Here is a 14,662-nt window from a genome sequence, read left to right on the forward strand (position 1 = left end):
GAAGAGGCTGAATTCTAAGGCGTGGATCTCTCTTTTCTATCTTTTTGTGAGCTGGTTTCATAACAGGAACACACTGGCAGACATTTTCAAGTGCATACTATGTATATGGTATTAAGATTATATCCCTTTAATAGATTTACTGTTCTGGCTGCAAATTTCCGATGGATATATATGCATTTAAGTGAAGGATAATTGCTCCTAAGTGTTTATTGATACACCCACAGAAAATCGAAGTGGGCAGAATCAAAATCTCAAGTGATTTAGATTATCAAAATGAAAATCAACCTTATCAGTAAAATATCCAGTGATTTAGATTATCAATATGAAAAGCAAACTTGAACATGTGCAAGAATTATGTAATAACCTCTCTGTTACAACATTAAATATTTGTATTGTAATTTCATTCTAAATCCAGTACATTGAAATTTGAATCTAATCAAATCAAATAGTGCTACTTCAATTAACTTTAATCCTCCTTGGCAATTATTGCTGAGCAGTGCTAGTTTGAACCCACGTCGTCAGGCTAATGACCAGGTTCAAACCTCGACTGTCATCAAGCTTTGGATTATATGTTAGCGGACAAGATTTATATAAATCCTTTATTCTTTATTTTATTTTTAAAATGCTGAAATGGGCGAAACTTTATTGGATTCCTATCCATACACTGTTGAATTCTTCAAAACTTCAAAAAAAAAAACAGGCCGCCTTCACTCCGTTATTAAATAAACACTAATCACTTGAAATTTTTGAAACTGAAACATTAAATTTGGTTGTGATCTAGCATAAGGCTGGAGAATTGTTTTGACGCAAATTTCATTTGCCGATTGGTAAAATCTCATTACGCATTGGCCAAACATGCATATGCACATAATCAAATGTGTATGTCAGAACTAAGGTGCTATGGCCAACTACACACAGCAAGGCAGAGGTAAAAGGGCTCTGATACCAAATGTTAGAAATTCTACAGTTTCAACAACGATTCTTCATGCGGAATAAACTCAAAGAATCATTAAATCTTAATGCCCAGGGATACGAGTTACCTCCAGCCATTGGTGATGTTTTGATGAAGGCCACAGTCCACTTGCTTCTTCTTCAGCACTCCAGCTTCTGTCCAAGCAAAAAGAAAAGAACACAAAATTCTGAAGGCACTTCCAAGCTTTGCTATCTCAGCTAGATGGTGTAAAACTGAAGGGGGTTGAGAGATGAGCTTGTGGACCAAACAGATGAACATATAGCTAATCTTCCATCAAGCTTCTCATAGCTATGTGTTAGATGTCCACAAATCAAGGGAGAGAACTCGAATCAAAGTGATGGACCACTTTAGTAGCTCCTAATTACAAAATTAGTAATTGCAGTTGCCTTTTCTTAACTTAAGGAAACTACTGCAGTTGGTTTCCATAAGTTAAGGAAAGACTGCAACTCCATAATTGTAGGCAGCAATTTGTGCAAAATTAATGGAGCTAACAGACATTTCTAATTATAAATCAAATATGTACTTTTGAAGCGCTTAGCAATATCGTATGAGAATGCCTGAACATAATAACTTTAGAGTTTTTTGGGGAATTTATTTATTTTTTTATTTTTTTTAATCTTAATTTTTTGATGTTTAAAATTAGTTTTTGATTGTATATAAAAATTTAGCATAGTGGAAAATCCTATAACATTTACAATGTGGATAGTTCACAATTTAAATTTGTGATTCGAAAAAGTTCTTGCTAACCAATAAACCCTCCAAAAGTTAACCAAATGCTACTAAGATTATTATAGATAAACTTCTAAGATTTATATGCTAGATGAATTACAATTCTAACTTTTTGCAGGCCAAGCTCTAGGAAATCACTTTTATCTAATATTCCAAAATTATTGAAATTTTTGCAAAGAATTATTTATCCACTTAGTGTTGTTGGTTAAGATATATATTTAATTCTTTAAATTTATTTACCAATCTTCTAGGTATCTCTACATGTTTATATTTTTTTACCAAGCTTCGAAGTTTGTTTTTTTTCTTTCTTTGAACTGTAATACAGTGCATTGCTTTGGTTGACTCCTGGAACACACATTCTTGCCATTCCCTTGGTGTGTGCGACTTCCACCACAATCATAGTCTTTTCCTCCTAGTTCTACCCAAATAATTAGGATGAAATATGTCTATGCAATAATAAATTTGGGTTTGTTGTTTCTTTCATTGGATGAAATATGTCTATGTAATAATAAATTTGGTTTTGTTGTTTCTTTCATTGATCATTCTTTGGTTATTGGATGACGCCTTTGATTTGCCTATAACTGCAATTATGTTATTTGTGGAAAATCAAATAAAAAATAATTGTTGTAGACCTTGTCGTGGTGATACCAATTTCATGATTAACAATCAGTAATATTTCTGTCTGCAGTGCACATTGGATCATGTAACGTATGGTTTAGAATGTCTTTAATTCTCTTTCACTTTCGAATATCTATGCTTCTCTTTTTCATTAACAAATTCAAGTTACAACTATTATTGTTTTTGTTTCCGCTTTTCTCTCCTCTTCTTCCCTCATGAAAATTGAATTGTTCCATTCAATCAATTAATTTGTGCCTAACTTATTCTTCATCTCTACCTCGGCTTACTTAACCTCGGCTTACTTGTCCTTGGCTTACTTGACCTTACTTACTTAATAGATAGTAAATTACCTACTTGCTTTACTAATGTATCCAAAAGTATCCTGTCTTCGGGGGAATGCTAGGTAGGGACACTATCCTTCCTTGTCTCGTAGGTAAGGTAGGTTATTTTGGCATGTAACATATGCTTTAGAATGTCTTTAATTCTATTTTGCTTTCAAATCTCTATGCTTCTTTTTCTGCTTAACAAATTCAAGTTACAACCATTGTTTTACATGATTGAAGGAGCATTGGGTTTTTGCATTTATCTCATATCTGGTTCTTATTTGTGGCGATCTTCATTCCACTTATGTAGATGATGAATAATGGGATAGAGGGGCCACACCCTCTATTTCCATCCATTGTTTTCATGATCATTGTAAGATGGAGCAAAAGAAATGTTTGGATAATTGCGCAATCCTTTACCATTTCTCTCAAATGATCTTTAGAAATTCACAATCTTACATAGAGTGTTTCGATCACGTAATGTTGTGAAATTAATTCAAGGTCTACTACCATTTAATGGCAGGTTTTCCCATTCTTAAAAAACTCATTAAAAAAAAAACTATCTTGAACATGAACGTGTTTCTGGCCTCTATCCCAGGATTGAACAATATGTTTAATTCCACATTTAGCATATCATTAAACCATGTTGATGACGAATACTGGGACTAATTGAACTCACAATTTAAAGGATTGAACAGTGAACACCAAATTGATGGAGAAGGTTTGTTATTTATTACCCTACAATCTAATAAGGTGAGAATCATCTAGAAACTCACACAGAACGATCCAAAAATAATCTCAGTAATCGATTATGTTTTAGTCTTGGAAATCAATTATGTTTTAGCCTTGGATGTTGGAGTCCCAACTCGAGATTATAAGAGGAGGTCGATGGATAGAATGAGAACACACACTGGAGATCAATTTCCTTTGGCTGTTTGATTTTCTAGAGAGTAGTAGCACTTGCCAAAAGAGTTCAAGCCAAAGAAGGGAAGAAAAGATAGAGTGGGGCAAGGAAAATAATTTAGAGAGGCAGCAGCAAGTGACAAAAGTAACCCACATAGAAATTGTACAAGGGTTGCGCAAAAGTTCTTAGAAAATTCCTTTAGGAAAGTCATAAGGGAATTCATACTTTTCATGGAAATATCATGGATTTGATACTCATATAAACTAGTGACTTGCAAAATAAGAGTTACACAATGAAAAAAATGAATATAATCACATTACAATGATGCAAGTTAATAAAAAACTTAGTATATAGCAAAATTCTCATTATCTTTTATTAAATCAAGTTGTTATTTGTCTTGATCCTTATACATTCACAAAGAGAATTCTTAGATACTTTGGTTCCCTCCTACTCACTATCATAAGTAGTGAGAAAAGAAATTATATTGAGACCAATATCTACATGGTTTCATTCTTGGATCCTTCATATATGTCCAATTGTTGTAGAATTTTTTTCTTGTAGATAAGAATTTCTATTCCCTCTAGATCTATTACAATCAATATAATTCCTTGCTATGAGAAGAGGAGTCATGGCACATACCCTTTTCTTGAAGGTTGTTCTCATGTGACTTGATTGATGTAACTCTAGATATTTAATGCTCTAGCTCCTATCACTTTCTACCTACGCACACGGAAAATAAATGTCATTCTTAACCTTTTCGAGCAAGTAAGAATGTTGATTACAACTATATCTAACCTAATATATTGAAGAAAAATTAGATATAGTATATAGAATTGAATACAGCATATGATGGAGGGAGAAATCATGTAGATCCATATTAATATCAAGAGAATAGCATTATAACAACCATACTATACCTTGAGCTTTGGTTGAATATCCTCCTTGTTCCTTGCCCCTTAATACACCTTCCTTAGCTAGTGACTCTACTGCAACAACATTTCCACTCTTAAACTTTAGGTCCGCCTATCTTCCAATTTGACATCTTGTTGAAGGAATTTACAATAGATTGGAGATAAGCTTGATGGCATGTGAATTAGGTGGATACAGGTGATGCCATGTGAACCAAACAGTTGCAATTCATAGATATGTTCCATGCTTAATTAACATATTTTGTGTAAGTTGTAATGTATCTTTTCCCTATTATGATATTTTTAGTCACATTCCACACTCAATTATGAGCTTTCCCTAATTCAATATGAATGTTTTTTCAATTATGAAAAAAAATTATTTATTTCATATGAAATTATGACAAAATAATTAATCCCTTCTCAAATAATTATGAGACATTACTCAATTATCTAATTTTAGCCTCATATCATCTCATAAATTCCTTGCAAGACCTATGGTGGCAAATATAATTATAACATATGCACGCTAATGTATAAGGTAATAAAAGGAATTGATGGCTAAAAGAGAATAAGAAATTCATGGTCGGTAGAGTGGCATATGTAAACATCTATTAGTTAAAATACCTAGAAGTACCTACAACTAGTCATCAACCAATTAGATATATAAATCGTCCTTGAGGTAGGCATACCCATTCTTAGTAAAACAAAGAAAAATCCATGACTAATGGAAAAATATGTTATGGTTCCATGTAATAATATGTAATACCATGGCCATTAGAAATTACATTGGGGATCCATGTCATAAAATAGATCATAGTGATGAGCAGATATAGTGTGGATCTATGTCACAATGTCTAGCACCAATGAGAGTTCCAATATAGTCTTTAAGGATTTTGAATAGTAATGATATACCCCACCCCAACTTGGGAGAGGTAGAAAAAGTGAGTAATTTCCTCCTAGTCGCAATGTATTTAATCCAAACCTATCAATGGTATGATTCTATAGTATATGAATCTGAGAGGTAATGTCAAGCATAGAAGAAACTACTTTAGTACCATTTAATGAGGAAAACCATTAATGGACACAATGGGACCCATCAATGATACAAATGAACCTCAAAATACCTCGTATAATCTATTAAGTGTGAATAGATGAGATGAATTTAAACACTCCTAGAATAAAGTGATAAGGGACCAATGAGTTAAACCCACTGTTGATTATTAGGATAAATGATTATGAGATTGCATCTTGTACACGGCTTCATTAATGCAGATGTTAATTTTTACACTAGACAAATACTCCATGGAGTTGACTGCATTTGCATATGACAAGAAAGGGTGCTTTGACATGTATCCCTTGTCTAAAGACTTGCTTGTAAGGAATGTGGTTTAATTTGAGACAGTAAAAACATGACTTTACATTCATATTCCATTCTCCATCAATACCCGATGAATCAAAACACTCATAAAAACCACCCAATGCTGCCTCATTTCGGGGTACTCTCCTATGAGATCTTGCTCTTTATGTACCACTATCATTTCTTAAACATGTTTGGTTGTTGTGCAACAACAAGTTACCTGCCTTTATACATTGCAACTTTCCCATTGTTCATAACCCTGTGCACAAACCACATGCAATGTTCATCTCATCGCTTTCAAGGAAATACTGAATTTATTCTTGGTCACTGATCTTTTGGACTTCTTGATCATAATTAAAAACATTTACATACTCCATATTTCATATTTTCAAACTAAACACAAAATGTATTATAAGAATCATAATTTTCGACACACACCTTTTGCAATAGTGCTTTATCTTCAATTCCACTTTTCTAGAAATTAGCCCCTACCTAATTTCTTCTAGCATGCACACAAGCACATGCCCTCTTTACTCATATTTGACATTCTCCACAACAATATTGGAACACTCTTTCTAGATATTATTACATGCATCCTAGTGGCTAAAGGTGGAGACAAAGGAAGTTCTAGTAGGGATCTTAACTAGAATAATCTGGGTGACTGGTGGCCAAAATTGGAGACAAAGGAAGATCTAACAGGGATCTTAACTACAATAATCTCGGTGGCATCAAGGCAGCATGTTTCTTTGAATTTTTGACAATACCCATATGGAGGGTACATACACAACATACCCTGTACTATGAGAAAGTTCATCCCCAATGAAACAGGTCCAGAGTATAAAAGCTTTCTTTCAAATCCTCAAAATTTCTTCCTATCATCAATGCGAACTCAACTCCAAGCCACCAAAACCATGGTTGTCATGGACACTCTTTCAATGCATTCACGAGATGAAGATTACTGCGGAGAGAGAAATGAGTCTAAGTGGACTAATCATGAAAGTGCGTTAGAGATCTTTTAAAGGATTTCTGCAAAGTTTTTCTCACCAAAATGTCGATAAATAAAAAAATTTCATAATTTTTTTGCTTCTATATTCTATGTTATTCTTTCCTACGCTCCCGCCTTATGACATTTCCTTTGCAACATGTGGTGCAATTGCTAGTTATTAATATTCTAGCATCAAGAATAGTGTAAAATGTCATGCCAAAAATGAATTGTTTAAATCAAATTTAATTTAAGGTGTTCATTCCCCACTACATCATAGGTATCATGGATTTTGAACATGAAGCTCCATAACCACATCCTAAAAATCAATATATTTAGATTTTATTTATGATATATAAATAAATATTTGACTGCACATTACACATATCAAAATCAACCCATGCAAAACTCGTGTACCTTTCCTAGTTCTAAGATGAAGATAATTCAAGTTTCTATGACTTTGGTAATTGATCTCCTGCCTTATGACGTTTCCTTTGCAACATGTGGTGAAATTGCTAGTTATTAATATGCTAGCATCAAGAATAGTGTAAAATTCCATGCCGAAAATGACTCGTTTAAATCAAATTTAATTTAAGGTGTTCGTTCCCCACTACATCATAGATATCATGGATTTTGAACATGAAGCTCCATACCACATCCTAAAAATGAATATATTTAGTTTTTATTTATGATATATAAATAAATATTTGACTGCACATTACACATATCACAATCAACCTATGTAAAACTCTTGTGCCTTTCCTAGTTCTAAGATGAAGATAATTCAAGTTTTTATGGCTTTGGTAATTGATTTGTTGCATGAGCGCTTGCTTATTTATATTTTATTTTGAATGTCATATTATAGTGATGTACATTATTTCTTATTTCTTAGTAATTTAAATATGTAATATAATTTTAAAAAGTAAGGTTATCAAGTTTTTATTAATATAAAGATTTAAATGTGAAAATTTTAAAATAATGCTAATTAAAAGTGAATTTGATTAACTAGAAACTTTTTATAAATAGCTTAAAATGTAATTATATTTAAAAAACAAAATAAATATAACATATATTTTTAAATGGAAATATTTAGTTTAAATAAAAGTGAGTTATTTAATTGATGTGATAATTTTTCCATCACTTGAATGTTAACATTGTTAATAATTTTGTTATTATGTTTAGTTTTCTTTAATAATGAGTCAGTAAACATTTTCTCCATTTTTAATTTGAAACAATAAGTAAACACTCCTTACTCTTGATTTGGAGTACCTACTAACTATATGATACACATTTATAGTTTGGAAATTTTTCACATTATTGAATTTTTTATTTTACATATATTTCTTTTGTATGTGGAATGGAGAAATTATAAATCTCAATTTCATATTAACAAAGTATAAATATAAATGAGACAAATTTAATATATATATAAACCAATGGTTAAGAGTATGTGTTTCTTTCATAAAATGCTATAGGTTCAAATTCAAAGAGGATTAAAATATATATACCTTTATAAACTTTAAATGAAAAAAAATCTCATATATCAATTTAATATCTAATTTAGCCATAACCTTAAAATAACAAACTTAATCTTAATTTAGATATTAAAAATTAATTAAATATATGTATCCCTATTTTATCGTGGAGATTCTTAATTTGTAAATAGCCTTTGTTATAATATCATGGCCCATTACTATGGCTTATCAATACTACTTAGCCATAGCTCATTTCATATGACACTTGTTCATATAACATTATTTTGAATTAATTAATTAAATTAAAAAGATAAAAAAACATAACTACTTTGAAGATAAATCTCAATTATTGATTTGTGTATACTACTATGAAAATTCTAGAATATTTCATGGAGGTTAAATCCTTACCATCCACCTCATAATTATTGATAATAATTCATAACTGGTTAATGTAGACCTCCAAGAGACCCATTGTGTGAACTTGGGTGCCTTGATCTTCATCAGCACAATATTAAAACCAAGAAATATCCATCTATTGCATTTATGAATTTGGGGTGGATTTCTTCTTATGTTTTTTGTTTGTTTCTATTTAACTTTTAACTTTGTATATTGATTGGTGTTCAGATGTTATGTGTTATTTAGCTCATATATGCAAATGGTATATGTATTCTTCTTTTTGCATAAGCATATATACACATGCACTTGTTTCTGTATGTAAACTTATGACGTGGTGAAATGTTTATCAAAGTTTTTGACTTTTAATAAATTAAAAAAATTAGATTTGTGCCAGGTGGCTCCTTGCCCACTAATTTCCTAGGGATTTGAGATTATTCCAATTCTAATAAGTTTCTCCATGATAAGTTTCTCATTATTATTTATAACATTCATTTATATATAAGAAATTTTTTTTTATAAAAATTATTCATTACTTTTAATAATTTTAAAAACTATATTGGTGACATGTGGTTCCTCACCCACCAATTTCATAGGGATCTAAGATTATTCCAATTCTAATAAGTTCCTCCATGATAAGTTTTTCATTATTATTTATAACATTCATTTATATATAAGAAAATTTTATTTAGCAAAATGGTCCATTTTACAATAAGATGTGTAATTCCTTCTTTTTTTTAAGTTAAAGTTGACCCATGTCAAAACAAAAGACGAACAAATGTTAAATGTAAATAACAAAAAGGTAGAAAATGCCTAGCCTGACCAATTTAAAAAAGGGACACCTTCGTTGTAATTAATAATCCATTTGACTTATATAACTAGATTATTTTGATAATTTTATTTAAATTTACTAGAATTTTTTTAATAATAAAAGAGAACTACAAAATCAACTTTAACTTTTTGCTTCAATCCTCCAATCTAATAAATTTGTAATAAACAATAAATTTGTTAAATTACAAGTCAAATAATCTAAAAATTCTGAATGAATTTGTTTCAATTACAAATTCAATGAATTTTTAATGACCAATTATCTTCTTAAACTTCTAGTCAAACAACCCTTAGCTTTATCAAACTATTAGTCAAATTTTACCTGAGTTTATTTGTACAATATAAAGGTTCGTAAAATGAAAAGGAGGGACACAGTGATTTTATTCCATTACCAGTCCAACCATCTAATAATTAATAATTGATTAACCCATTTAATTAAACAAATTAATCTAAACAAATTGTAAGATTAGTAGGACCTTTCATTCATTCATGATTAAAGTAGGTTACATCAACATAAACATTCTATGGCCTCAACCTGTCCATTGGGAAACCAGGTTTGTTGGCCATCAGAAAGCAATATCAGGCATCCAAAATATGAAGTGTTTGAGCCTATCAAATACATACTTATGGGCCTTAATGTCTAAAGTCTAGATCATACTTGTCAAACTAACAATATTACTACTAACCAAAATAAACAACATAAAATAAATTCATAAATTAAAAGAAAAATATTCACTGTTTAGTCCTCAACGGACTCAACTGGGGTAGCATCCTATGCATTATAACCTGGAATCTCAGAATAGTGAGGGCACTGAAGGTGCCTCTCAATTCATACCAAGAAAACATTATGTTTCTCAATCTGAAATTGGACTAGCTGGAAGTCCTTTTGTATCTCCTAAAGTCTTGGATCAGTTTTGGTATATTCAGTGGTGTACATGATAGCTCTGGACATGATATTCTTCATCATCCAATAGTGATGAATAATATGTTTACATTGAGTAACCATGCCATGAGTGTGGCTTCGGTTCAGAACCAACATCTCCATTTGTCCTCTTGCATCTCCTGCTTAGTTTGATAGTTGAGCTTGGCTTGCCACCCTACTATCATCCTTCTCACATGTTCTAGAGTTCCATTGATATATGCATGTGTGACATCATTGATGTGTTGGGCCTGATATTTCCGGCCAACCTTTTTGGGAGGTTGTGAGGAGGATTCCCATCTCTTTACCCAGGATCCCTTTTTCCAATTCCTTCTACGGTGTCCAGTGCCCGGTTCTCCTTTCAATGTGTTTTCCCAGGCCATTTTTGACGTAGTCAACTGAAATACAAGGTGACCACTAAGCTAAAACAACGGGAAAGCATCTACCCACCACACTGCGAAGGGGCCGCATATCACTTTAATGGCACCTGAGACAATATTCAATAACAAAAATAGAGTATATGTAATGTTATCACCATAGTGTGTATAAATACAACCAAGCAAAGCATCCAACCTCCCTCGGTGCTTCTCCTCCTTTACCCACACCATATCATTAATCATATTACTGAGATAAAAGATTCTGAAATGGGTCGTGGTTCTCCCGAGGGATAAACCCTCAGCCATTTCCTCAAGCTTCCTCTCGAATTGATAAAGAATGTCAATTTTTGAAAGCAGAATTACCAACAGACACGATGTAGTTGAAAGCCGGTAAGCACAAATATGGAAACTTCGATACCCGTCATACATTCTATCCATCCCACAAAGACGTAGGAGGTTAAATTTGCCATGCATTCCCATACGTTGAAGTAAACTATCAGATTCAACATAGAATTTATTCCTTTCAACCTTCTCATCGGACGCACAGACAATAGACAATTGAAATTTTGTCCATCCATAGACAAAGACCGAAGGCTTACATAAAATATGCATAGTATTAGGAATTTGATGCCAGGGATGGGTGGAAATAAATATAACATACCCTACACCCTTCACCTTGGAGCCATCATTGGTTGCTTCCCTCTAGATGAGCTTGCTTCTAGAGTTTGCACCCAAAGAAGTGCTCAGAGTCTGCCAAACTCGCAACATAACAATAAGGTTCCATAAGATTGCATGGAGAGTAAAATGAAGCTCCACCACCTTGAGTCCGCTTTCCAAGCACGAGTTTGTGCCCCTTACATTCGATCGCACGTGGCCTCCCATTGTGTCATACCTACCCCACTTGTCGCAGGCCTGACATGGACACCCCATCGCATTAAACATAGTTGATTGCTCTATTAAAGTCTTGAGTCAGACAATTAGCTGGATCACACCCCAATCAAGGTTTAATAATTAAAACAACCATATAAATTTAATACATAAATGTCTAACTAAATTAAAATTATATTAATTAATTAGTAAATCATTTAAATTATAATAAAATTGAATGAAAATCTTTATTAACACAACGAAGAAAAACAAACAAGTCACGATATGGCAACGGCCATATCGTTACTTGAAAATTCTTCACCAAACTTCACAATTTATGTAAACCTCTAACTTCAATGTCGTCCTTTGAAAGCCTATTTTGTCTTATTCCTTTTCCAATTAGACTGCGATGATTCCCATATTGACTTTGTGAAGGTACATGCATCACATGGATGTATGTAGACGTTATTTTTTTTTCAAGGTTGTGGTTCACAACTTTACTTAACTTTCATTTTCATATTCTTTATGAGATTTTAACTTTCATTTTCATGTTCTTTATGAGATTTTAGGAGGCAGATATTTATTATTTGTTAAGTTTAGTTTAAAATAGAAAATTGTAATTTATAAGTTAATAAATTTGTATACTTAAATGTTTTAGGTTTTAAATAGGAAATGTATTCTTACATTTAAAAATATAATTTAAATAATGATTATGAGGGACATTTCCTTCAAATAAATTTGGAATCAGTTTTGTTACAACATTATAGAGACTTTTTGTAAGTCATCATTTCAAGGGCATAAAAAATAGTCTTCATTCTTTACTTTTCCTTTTTATTTAAATATTATATACATAACATTTTACTTGTATCTTCTTTCTCAGGCTAGTTTGTTGTCTTTTCTTTACTTTACTTTTGCCTATTATTGAGGATAAATAACTCCCATGTAAGGTTGTTTGACACACTATAATAAAAAAAATATGCAACATAGATTGGAGAGTCCATTGGGGAAATTGACTCATCACATCCCTTGATTCTATGTTTGATTCATTAGGATTTTGGTAGTTTAGCTTTTGTTACCTTCTTTATTGTTTCTACTACTTTTAACAATACATTTTAGGTGTGTAGGAAAAGAAACCATGGTATTTTACTTTGGGTGTAGACATTTTCGGTGCTTTTAATTTCTTATCATTATATAATTTTCTTTACTAAAAATTTTAACCTAGTGCTTCAAATTCCCATGTGTATTGAGGACCTATTTCTATGCTAGCCTTTAATCCATATTATGCACCTGTAATCATCCAAAAGTATATAATATATGTATTTGACATCCTTTATATTTAGATTTCATTAACAACTCATAAGTGGATAGTGACAATGTATCATTATTAGATAAAGATAACAAATATAATAAGGTGATATTACAATTTTTTATTGTCTAAGGACTCATAGTATTAACATTTCTCTTCTCAACCACATGTCTGAATAATTGTGTTAATAATGCAATATGAACTAGTGCATAAACTGGCACCATCTTTAATTTTCAATATAAGACTTTTGAACTAATATTTGATGAATAAATAGGATTTTCATTCTATTATAACTGAACAAATAGAGTCATTGAGCAACTTTGTAAATTTAGATAGAATTGGATGTTGAAAAATACAGTAATGGTAGTTGAAGAGAAATGGGAGTATTCTATATTCCATGCAAGATATTCCCAAATAAAATAATATGAGGAGATAGATTGCAGTTGATTAAATTGTAAATATTTTATTGAGGAGGTTGGTTGTTATTAGGGAAAATTTTAAGGATGGAAATTTATCTTAAAGTTTAGAAACCTTGGCGAATTTCACTAGTCTATAATATGCAAACTATAAAATGTTTGTTTAGATATCTGCAAAAATATTCAAATTTCTAATGATTTTATCTATAGTCTATATAATTTTGGAAATTTTAAAGTTAAAAGAATTGTATATTGTAAAAATCAGGCGAATCATTTTTAGAAAAAAAAAGGGAAATTAACGAATCTTTTTTTGGAAAAACCATGGAAAATTAGCCCACCTCTGAATATTATCCCCTAAAATTTTCTATCGAACTTGTTGTGCTCATATTCCCACAAATTGATTAAATTTTGAGTGATAGTATTTCAAAACTTGAATCCTAATTATCATCATTGTATTACATGTTGTTAGGTAGAAAGTGAGAAATATGAGGAAGGGATCCATTCTTGGACTTCATATTCTTTTTTAATAGCTTATTGATCATTGTATTTGATACCATGTATTTGGTGGTTTTGGTTAACCACCAAACGTTTTCACAACATGCTCTCTTCCTTGAAGGTGTTGGGTAAATCTATTTTTTCTTTTTCAATGTAATCCTAACCTTTTGAGCTGCAAGAGAGTACCATTCTCATCTGAATTGTGTACTTTCCTTTCTGAAGCTATAAGGGAGTACCATTTGGAGTCAATTTCATGTTTAATCTATATCGATCAGTTGAATTCCATCTACATTTGTAGTTTCTATATAGAAATATGTCTTTACTTGTGTTTAAACTAGATAATAATACATATGCAATAAATTGACTTGTCAATTCCATTGCCAAGAACTTTTCCAACTATAATGAATTATTTTTCATTTTAGCCTTCTTCTCCTTTTGACATTTATGTGAATGATGGAGATCAAAACAGTGATTCTTCATGTAACCAACTTGATGACAATGTTGGTAGATAGTGATGTTGAATTGAAACTAGTGAAGTGGAATCTCCTTAAATGAACCCGACATTATAGAAGCGGATTCGTTTGAAATAGTAAGAAATATAAAAGGTAACTTCCTTATCATATCACAGTTTCTTACGTTTGTTTTCACATATTTCATCTGAATGTTTGATGGTGTGATTGGAAAGATCGTACTTGATGTTCTTATATGAATTCATTATTTTTTTTGTACATTTAAAAGAAAAATCATGTTACACCAATAGGAATCCATCATATTGAATGTTTGTAGATCAAT

Source organism: Pinus tabuliformis, chromosome 4_2 (assembly GCF_031772625.1).
Source record: "Pinus tabuliformis cultivar Carrire ecotype Pingquan chromosome 4_2, CPIR1, whole genome shotgun sequence".
Lineage (NCBI taxonomy): Eukaryota > Viridiplantae > Streptophyta > Pinopsida > Pinales > Pinaceae > Pinus > Pinus tabuliformis.